This window comes from Stegostoma tigrinum, chromosome 9, assembly GCF_030684315.1.
Source record: "Stegostoma tigrinum isolate sSteTig4 chromosome 9, sSteTig4.hap1, whole genome shotgun sequence".
In the NCBI taxonomy this organism is placed as follows: domain Eukaryota; kingdom Metazoa; phylum Chordata; class Chondrichthyes; order Orectolobiformes; family Stegostomatidae; genus Stegostoma; species Stegostoma tigrinum.
This window is the reverse complement of record NC_081362.1, coordinates 1,052,230-1,060,172: the sequence shown is the minus strand read 5'-3', so window position 1 is coordinate 1,060,172 and position 7,943 is coordinate 1,052,230. Positions and strand designations below refer to the sequence as shown.

The 7,943-nt window shown below is 39.5% G+C and overlaps 1 long non-coding RNA gene across 1 annotated transcript; it reads right to left on the bottom strand.

Annotated features, from left to right (window-relative positions):
* Positions 1-3,283: 3,283 nt before the first annotated feature.
* Positions 3,284-7,478, bottom strand: LOC125455216 (uncharacterized). Its single transcript, XR_007248175.1, has 2 exons — positions 7,366-7,478; positions 3,284-3,799 (listed from the first exon to the last, which is right to left on the bottom strand). It is a non-coding gene; the product is annotated as an uncharacterized LOC125455216 (long non-coding RNA).
* Positions 7,479-7,943: the final 465 nt, after the last annotated feature.

Here is a 7,943-nt window from a genome sequence, read left to right as displayed (position 1 = left end):
TAAATGAAGCTCAGGGCACAGAAGTCTGAAGTGATATGCTTTGAGAGGTATAATGTCAAAGGCAATGTACATGGTGCAGCTTTGGAAAGTGTTAGTGAACAGAGTGACCTTGACATCCACATTCACAAATTTTTGAAGAAAGAGGATGTGTTAATGAGGTACTTAAAAAAAACCACATCAATTACATGGATTTATAAAAAGAGGAGAAGAAATCAAAAGCAAGAAAAAAAGACATGCTAGCAGTTTATTTATCACTGGTTAGGCTTCAAGGAGATTATTGTGAACAATCCTGGACTCAACTTCAGGAAATGTAGAAAGACCTTAGAAAGGGTTCAGGAAAAGTCTGTTTAGGATGCTACCAGAGATGTGGAACTGCACCTACAATATAAGCAGAAATTGAAATATTTTGGACTGTTTTCAGTGAAACAAAGAAAATGTGATCTCTTAAAAGGCTTTCAAGTTGATAGATTTTGAAAAGGTACAGACATAAAAAGCATGGATGACGAATGAGACATTTAGTGTTCCCTTTCCTCAGGTCTAGCACAAGGATGATGGGTGAACGACCTTCCATATTTACTGATTTCAGTGAATAAATTACAAATTGTTATGTACAGAACTAGAAATTACAATGTATGTGTATCTTATTGTTACCACATATCTACCAATTGGTTCATGTATAAACAGCATCGTAACCCCTATTGTAAACACCTGCAAAACTCATCAATAAAGCAAGGTGACAAGTGAATACACAAGTACAATTGGAATTGGCTATCAATCCCATCAGTTACAAATATATACATTGTTCAATACTTTAAAACAATGATACTTAGAGCATACCAAACAGACAGAGTGTTTTTTAAGAGTCCTTGTAAATCATAATTAACATAAATACGATTTCCGTCTTATTACCACAAAATCGCCACATCTCTATTTTCTTTGTGTGGAAGACAGTGATGTTGTTGCTGTTGTATTTACTATTATTATTGCAGTGTTTCAGCCCCTGAAAAACTAGTGGGAAGAGAGTAGTTAATGCTGAGGCACAATCATACATTGCAATTACTAACCATTGTATGAAAAAAAAATTGCAACATTCCACAATGCTCATTGTTCTAAATCGGGCATGTTTGTGCAAAGCTACAGCCCCTGCTTTGTGAACAGCACATTAGGAATTGCAGGCACTCCTGGCAGTTTATTTTCACATCGAGATTCTTACATATTTGTCCTCCTCCTTTGCTTTAGTGTGAAATGAACTGTGTTGCCTAGCAACAGCAACTGAGATACCCACACAGAAAAAGAATAAATGCTTTCTAAAAGTACTGTCCACTTTGTCCTCCGAACACGCTGAGGTCTGAGGCCAACAAATGGAATGTTCAGAGTTGAGGGAGAAATTTTGCAAAGTTAGATGTTATTATTGCAGTGCATACAGATCTAGAAACACATTCTCCTTCGTGCCAATGGAAATCTTACTCACTATTGACTTTTAGGTTTGTCATTAATTGTCTTAACAATAACTCTATTGACTGCAACATGATGATATTCTGATCAAAAATAATCAGTTTCATGTTTGTACCATACATTTTTCTTAAATGCAAGTGCAGTGCTATACTGAATGAAGATGGAATTGCAAAATACAAGATCTTGTCTCATTTCTGGAATAGAAGAATTATTTGATCATACTGTGTGATCTGCTGAGAAAAACAAACCTGTTAATATTCTAGTAGCTATCCTGTGATACAATATACCTTCAGGTGCAATATTACATTGACCTGTCCTTGTGACTGTGGGTTTGAGACAGTACAATACAACAATGAGGAAAATTACCTCTGTCTCAAAATCCATGTATGAATATAAAAAGTATATCTGGGAGTGAGTCATGGATTTTTTTTGGCCTTCATGTACTATTGCAATTAAATGATATGCCTGTAGGTCTTTGCAGGGTAGTTCTTGTTTTGTGTAAATTTCAACTTTCTCTTGGATACTATGGGTGTCTTCATCACTTTACAGATACATTTATATCTAGGTTCAGTTTCCTGATTTGTGCGAGCATATAAATTACAGGGCATTGTCTTAATTAGACATCTCAAAATCATAATCTGGTTATGCCTCTTATTGATGAATATTCAAATACCAGATTCATGGGGAAGCACCTCCATGTAAAATGTAGGTGTGTGGAGTGCGACAGGGGAGCAAATCTGGCTTAAAAGTTAGAGATGCTGATGTTATTCCAGTACAAGTAAACAAACACGAAATTACGAAATTCTTTCCAAAAGGAAAAGGCTAGCTGACAAAATCTGAAATAACGACAGAAAACTTATTTGTCTCGTCTTAATCTGGTCTTCACAGACATTCCCGTTTGATTTTTCCTTCATGTCACTCTATATTTGCTGAAACCAGTGGTTAGCAATGCAGCCTCACAGCACCAGGGACCTGGGATCGATTCCAGCCTCGGGTAACTGTCTGTGTGGAGTTTACACATTCTCCCCGTGTCTGCGTGGGTGTCCTCCCTCAGTCCAAAGATGTGTAGGCTAGATGGATTGGCTGTGCTAAATTGCCCATAGTGTTCAGGGGTGTGGAGATCAGGGGGATGGGTCTGGTTGGGATGCTCTGAGGTTGGGTGTGGACTTGTAGGGCCTGTTTCCACACTGTAGGGTTTCTATGATTACTCCAGTCCTGATGAAAGCTCACTGAACTACAAGCTGTCAGAGATAATGGGAACTGCAGATGCTGGAGAATCCAAGATAACAAAGTGTGGAGCTGGACGAACACAGCAGGTCAAGCAGCATCTCAGGAGCACAAAAGCTGACATTTTGGGCCTAGACCCTTATTAGAAGAGGGTGATGGGGTGAGGGTTCTGAAATAAATAGGGAGAGAGGGGGAGGTGGATCGAAGGTGGTTAGAGGAGAAGATAGGTGGAGAGAACAAGAGAGTTGCAGTGGGAGAGAGATCCCCTGGAGGTTTGTCTGGAGGAAGGGTAACTTCTTCAGGTTAGGCATTCATGGAAGAGGCTTTGCAGTGAGGTTAAAATTGTATCAGAGATAATGGGAACTGCAGATGCTGGAGAATCTGAGATAACTCTAATGAAGTTTCAAGGCCTGAAACCTCAGCTTTTGTGCTCCTAAGATACTGCTTGGCCTGTGTTCATCCAGCTCCACACTTGGTTATCTCTGAAATATACGCTCTGTTTCTTTCTCTGCAGGTGCTGCCTGATTTGCATTTTCTGTTTTTAGCTATGATATGCTTGATCACATTTAAACTCATAATAAACCAAAAAATAAATCAGATGAATGTTGAATTCAATTTAATGTAAAACATGAAATGAACATATAGCAAACTTCAATCATTTCAAAAAATGATTCAAAGATGTCAAACTCATTCAACTTTCCGCATTTTAGGAATTTTGTGACCAATAATGTTATCAAGTTCATTCCATGCATCTATGATGCATTGATACAATTTAGTAGTTCAGATTCTCTCATATTTCCATCTTTAGTGAAGATTTTCATGCCTATCAATGTCCAGTTGCACCACAAATGCAGTATAAAATAAATGAGAGACTTATTCATATTCACATCCAAAAAATTGAACAATGCTCACGAGATCACTGGGAACAACCAGTTAGTTAATCTCACATCTCAACTGCATCTCTACAAACTTAGCGTTGAACGCATGTCCCTCATGATCAACTTTCTTCTTTGTGTAGTCCTTCTGATCAGATTCCGCAACTTTTTGATCCATTTATTTGAACTATCTTCATCCATTGCAGCTTTTCCCATGAACATCAATAACACATTTCTGAAATCTATTTAGGAAGATATTTTCATTAGAACTTGACCCTCGGGTTTAACATTGTACCATCTGCCACTCTGAGACCCCCATCCTTGTGGCCAGTCACCTTCACAAAGACAGCTTCCTCTCTGCTCTTGGTAACTGCCTTATTTAGCAGCCTGTTGAAAGTTTATTGCCATTTCATCTATATTCCCAAAGCAAACCAATTAATACACATTCTCATCATGTTGAGTGACAAATTGATGTAATTTTATGATTTTATTGTCAAGCTCAATTGACAACCTTGGTGACATGCTGTTGCTCAGAAACAACTGACTCACAACATGCATGGTACCTAGCACTGGCCTCGACCTGTCAAACACTTTCATTCTTCACTCCCCTGCAAGTGTAGTTCGTGGCACCTCGGATGATATAATTTCTATTTTGCGTCAATTGTTAATAGAGTCTGCCACTTCCTCATCCAGGCTAAATTAAGCCATGCTCTTATTAATCTTTCTCAAAGATATCACCATTGTGGTACTCATGAACCTTAAATTGTTTTGGCCATTTCCACTAAATTTTCCCTCTGCTCTTTCACAAGTTTCCTGTGTACATCTCTTATTCACTGAGTCTTCCACCAGCAAGGTTACAGTAACACTGCATCAAAGCAGTAGGGCAGGCCAACATGAACAGAGAGAATTTACTTGAGTAATTATTTGGAGATCATATACAATTTGGCATCCTTTAATTTGTAAATTTGGTTTGGAACTTTTGGTGTTGGGTTTTGTTTCTGCATTGTGAACTGGAGATGCCTGGAATCTTATGAAGAGAGGTAACAAAAGTTGCAGGGAATTGGGAAGTTCGTACTTTATTCACTGATATAGCAGGTAATGGGTTGTTCACACACGCAACACAATTAAAACAGAAAATAATTATGTAGGTTGCCTTCTTCCTCATTCTCCTTATCTGACCCTGGTCACGTAGCTAGCAAAAGGAATGCGTCCTCATAGCGATATGTGCCCGAAAGACTCACTCCTTTAGAATCACACATTTTCTATTCACTCCCTGCATTTTTTCCACCAAAATGTATAGTCTCACATTTTTCTACATTGTAGAATGATGAAATTCAATGACCTCTGCTATCTACCATTATCCTCCTTACACAATGTCCTGTACAGGTCACCTGCAGGGTCTGTGTATTACAGCCACCATTAAAGCTATAAAAAAAGAGAAGACTAGCTCTCTCTAGTGACCTCGTTGACAAACTTGCAAATTCAAGGGGAGTCTACTATAACATGTGTTCCAGCAATTGTAATTGGGGGACTATGAATAGGATAATGCTATTTCTAAAATAGAAACTTGCTTTGGCTATAAAACGGTCCTCATTCTGGATAACACACCAAACCATCCTCCCACCACTGGAGAGCTTTCTGAAAACACCAAAGTGCTACTGCTACCCCAGAAACAATCTTTGTCCTTCAAGCCATGGACCAGAGCGCAAGAGCAGCTTTTAAAGCTTATTATTTAAAGTGCACATTTAAGAGACCTATTGCAGCCACTGAGGGGGATAAAAGGACAGTGTTCTTCAATTTTAACATCAAGAATGCCATTAACATTATCATGGAGGCCTGTGGTGATGTTATGAGGGACTGTTTGTATGCAGTTTGGCAGAAGTTGCTCCCAGAATTTATTTTTCCCCCCAAGATTGAAACCTTTGAGCCATCAGAGGAACACCCAAGAATCGAAGAATGTTGTGTTGATCTTGCAAAGCAAGTTGGATTTGAAGGGGAGAGAGTGAAGATGTTGAAGAGCTGTTTGAGTGCCACTGTGAAGACCACTCTACAGCTGATCTACACCAACTTGTCACAGGGCTGGGGTGGGGGAGGGGAGGTGTGGTGGAAACATGGAAGGTGGAGATGAATGAGCTGAAAGTCCATGATAGAAAGCAAAACAGAAGTGGAAAACTATGTGGAGGGAAAGAGAGCTGGAACTGCTTCTCATCACCGAGAACAAATAACAACTATTTGTTGTTATCCATCCTATGACGACGATGACAATGAGTTAGGTCCTGCCTACCCCCAAGCTTGAACATGGTGTTTAGTCAAAAATCCATCTACTGCTGCTTTGAATTGATCACTGAATGTGTTTTCAATCTACAGTTCCATCATCGCAACAGCAAGCAGATTCTAACATAATTCCAAAATTTGTTTCCCAGACATCTATTCCAAGTAACTTTGACCAAAAACAAACCCTTTTACAAGTTGAACTAAAGTGACTTAATTCCCACCCTTACTGTTTCACTATTTCAGATGATCAAGTTATTTACAGTTTTACAAAAAGACCACTCACTCTTAGTGAAAAAGATATTGGATTTTCCAATTTACTGATCAAAAGTAAAAAGTATCAAGCCAAAATTCTAACAACTTGCAGGTCAGAAACAGGATATTCAGCTCAACTGAAGACTTCTCCCAGCTACATCATTTAAGCCAGGGTCCAGACCGGAAACATTGACTTTCCCGCTCCTAAAGATGCCACTTGGCCTGCTGTGTTCATCCAGCTCACACTGTGCTACCTCAGTCTTCTACTCTTTTCCTTGGTTTTATCTCCTTTTCCTGAACTGCATCTTTTATTATTCAAATAAACTCTTCAGGGAGAAAGGGTGACATGGTAATTGCTTTAGGAATAGAAAAAGGAGTCAAAGTAAGTGTGGTTGGATGATGGTGGGTAGGAGATTAATGAGCACTGTCTGCCAGCACCACAGCAGCTTGCAAAGACAGAGAGAGATTTGGTGCTGTAGCTACAGCACCAATCGAGGCTACTGCACTGAAGATACTGGCTTATAACCCACCACAGCAACTGAGGGTCTGGAATAATGAGATAACATGGTGTAGAGCTGGATGAACACAGCAGGCCAAGCAGCAGAGGATCAGGAAAGGCTGACATTTCTTGCCTAGACCTTTGTGGAATAAGCTGCTGGTCTCAGTAATGATGAATGTGACAACTATCACTTATTACTGTAAAACTCCACCTCACTCACGGGAATCCTTTAGGAAAGAACACATCACCCTCCAGAACCAGGAGTCACAGATTAAAGGATATGGATTGCGCCATTTAGGACTTTTTTTTTTTAAAAAAAAGGAGAAATTTCTTCACCCGGGCAGGATGAGCCCATAGAATTCTTTGCCACAGATAAAGTAGTTAAGTCAAAACATTTAATAAGAGAGATGTATAGTACTCTGCGCAAAAAGGGTGTAACGGGGAGAGAGTTGGGACAGAGTAAAATTAAAACAGCCAGCCACGGTCATTCTGACTAGTGGAGCAGGCTCAAGGAGGATAGAATGGCCTACCCTCGCTTCCACTTGCTCTCAGACACAAACTGAATGATTAGTTAGGCCAAGAACAATTAGAGACGTACAACAAATGCTGGATCTTACCAGTGTTACTAACATCCAAAAAAAAGTTTAAAATAATGCAAATGCACTATATTTCTACATTCTCACCCCTCATGAGGAAGTAATTTTGCCCTGAAATCCTTGTAACTTTGGATGACTCCCATTTCTTGTCTTCCCCAGAAGTGAAAGCATTTTACTGCAGTCTTACTTTTTTGCACTCCCTCAAAACGCTTGGGCCCACATCTTTTCAAGGCTGCAGTCTATTTTCACTCAGCCCTCTGCTCCTCAGTTCAGTGTTATTATTGTTCCCAGAAATACTTGTATAGCCTTTTGGCAAATTCCGCTCTCAGACCAAAGGTCAGGAGCAAAACCCAAGTTTAAATATTTTCCTGTGACTTTTTAAAAACAGGAGAAGTTGGTTACAAGCTCAACATTTCAGTTGCTGCAATTTGAACTTTGAACAGTGTATTTCAGAAAATGCTCCACTTTTTATTACTACTTTCCAGCTGACAAATAACACATGCACAGTTCACTCAACATAGTTTTGCAATAGCGATTGATTTATTCGCTGTGCTGTTTTCAGTGTCATCTCCCACCCATTCCCTCCGGATCACTTATTTGAGCAACTCACCTGGAAATTCTGAATCTGAATCTGTTGCAATGGGATGAAATCTCCAAGTCTTGGGGTTCAAGTGTGCATAGCTCTCTGAAAGTGGCCGCACAAGATAGGGTGGTATGGAAGGTGTATGGCATGCTTGCCTTTATTGGTTGGGGAATTGAGTACAA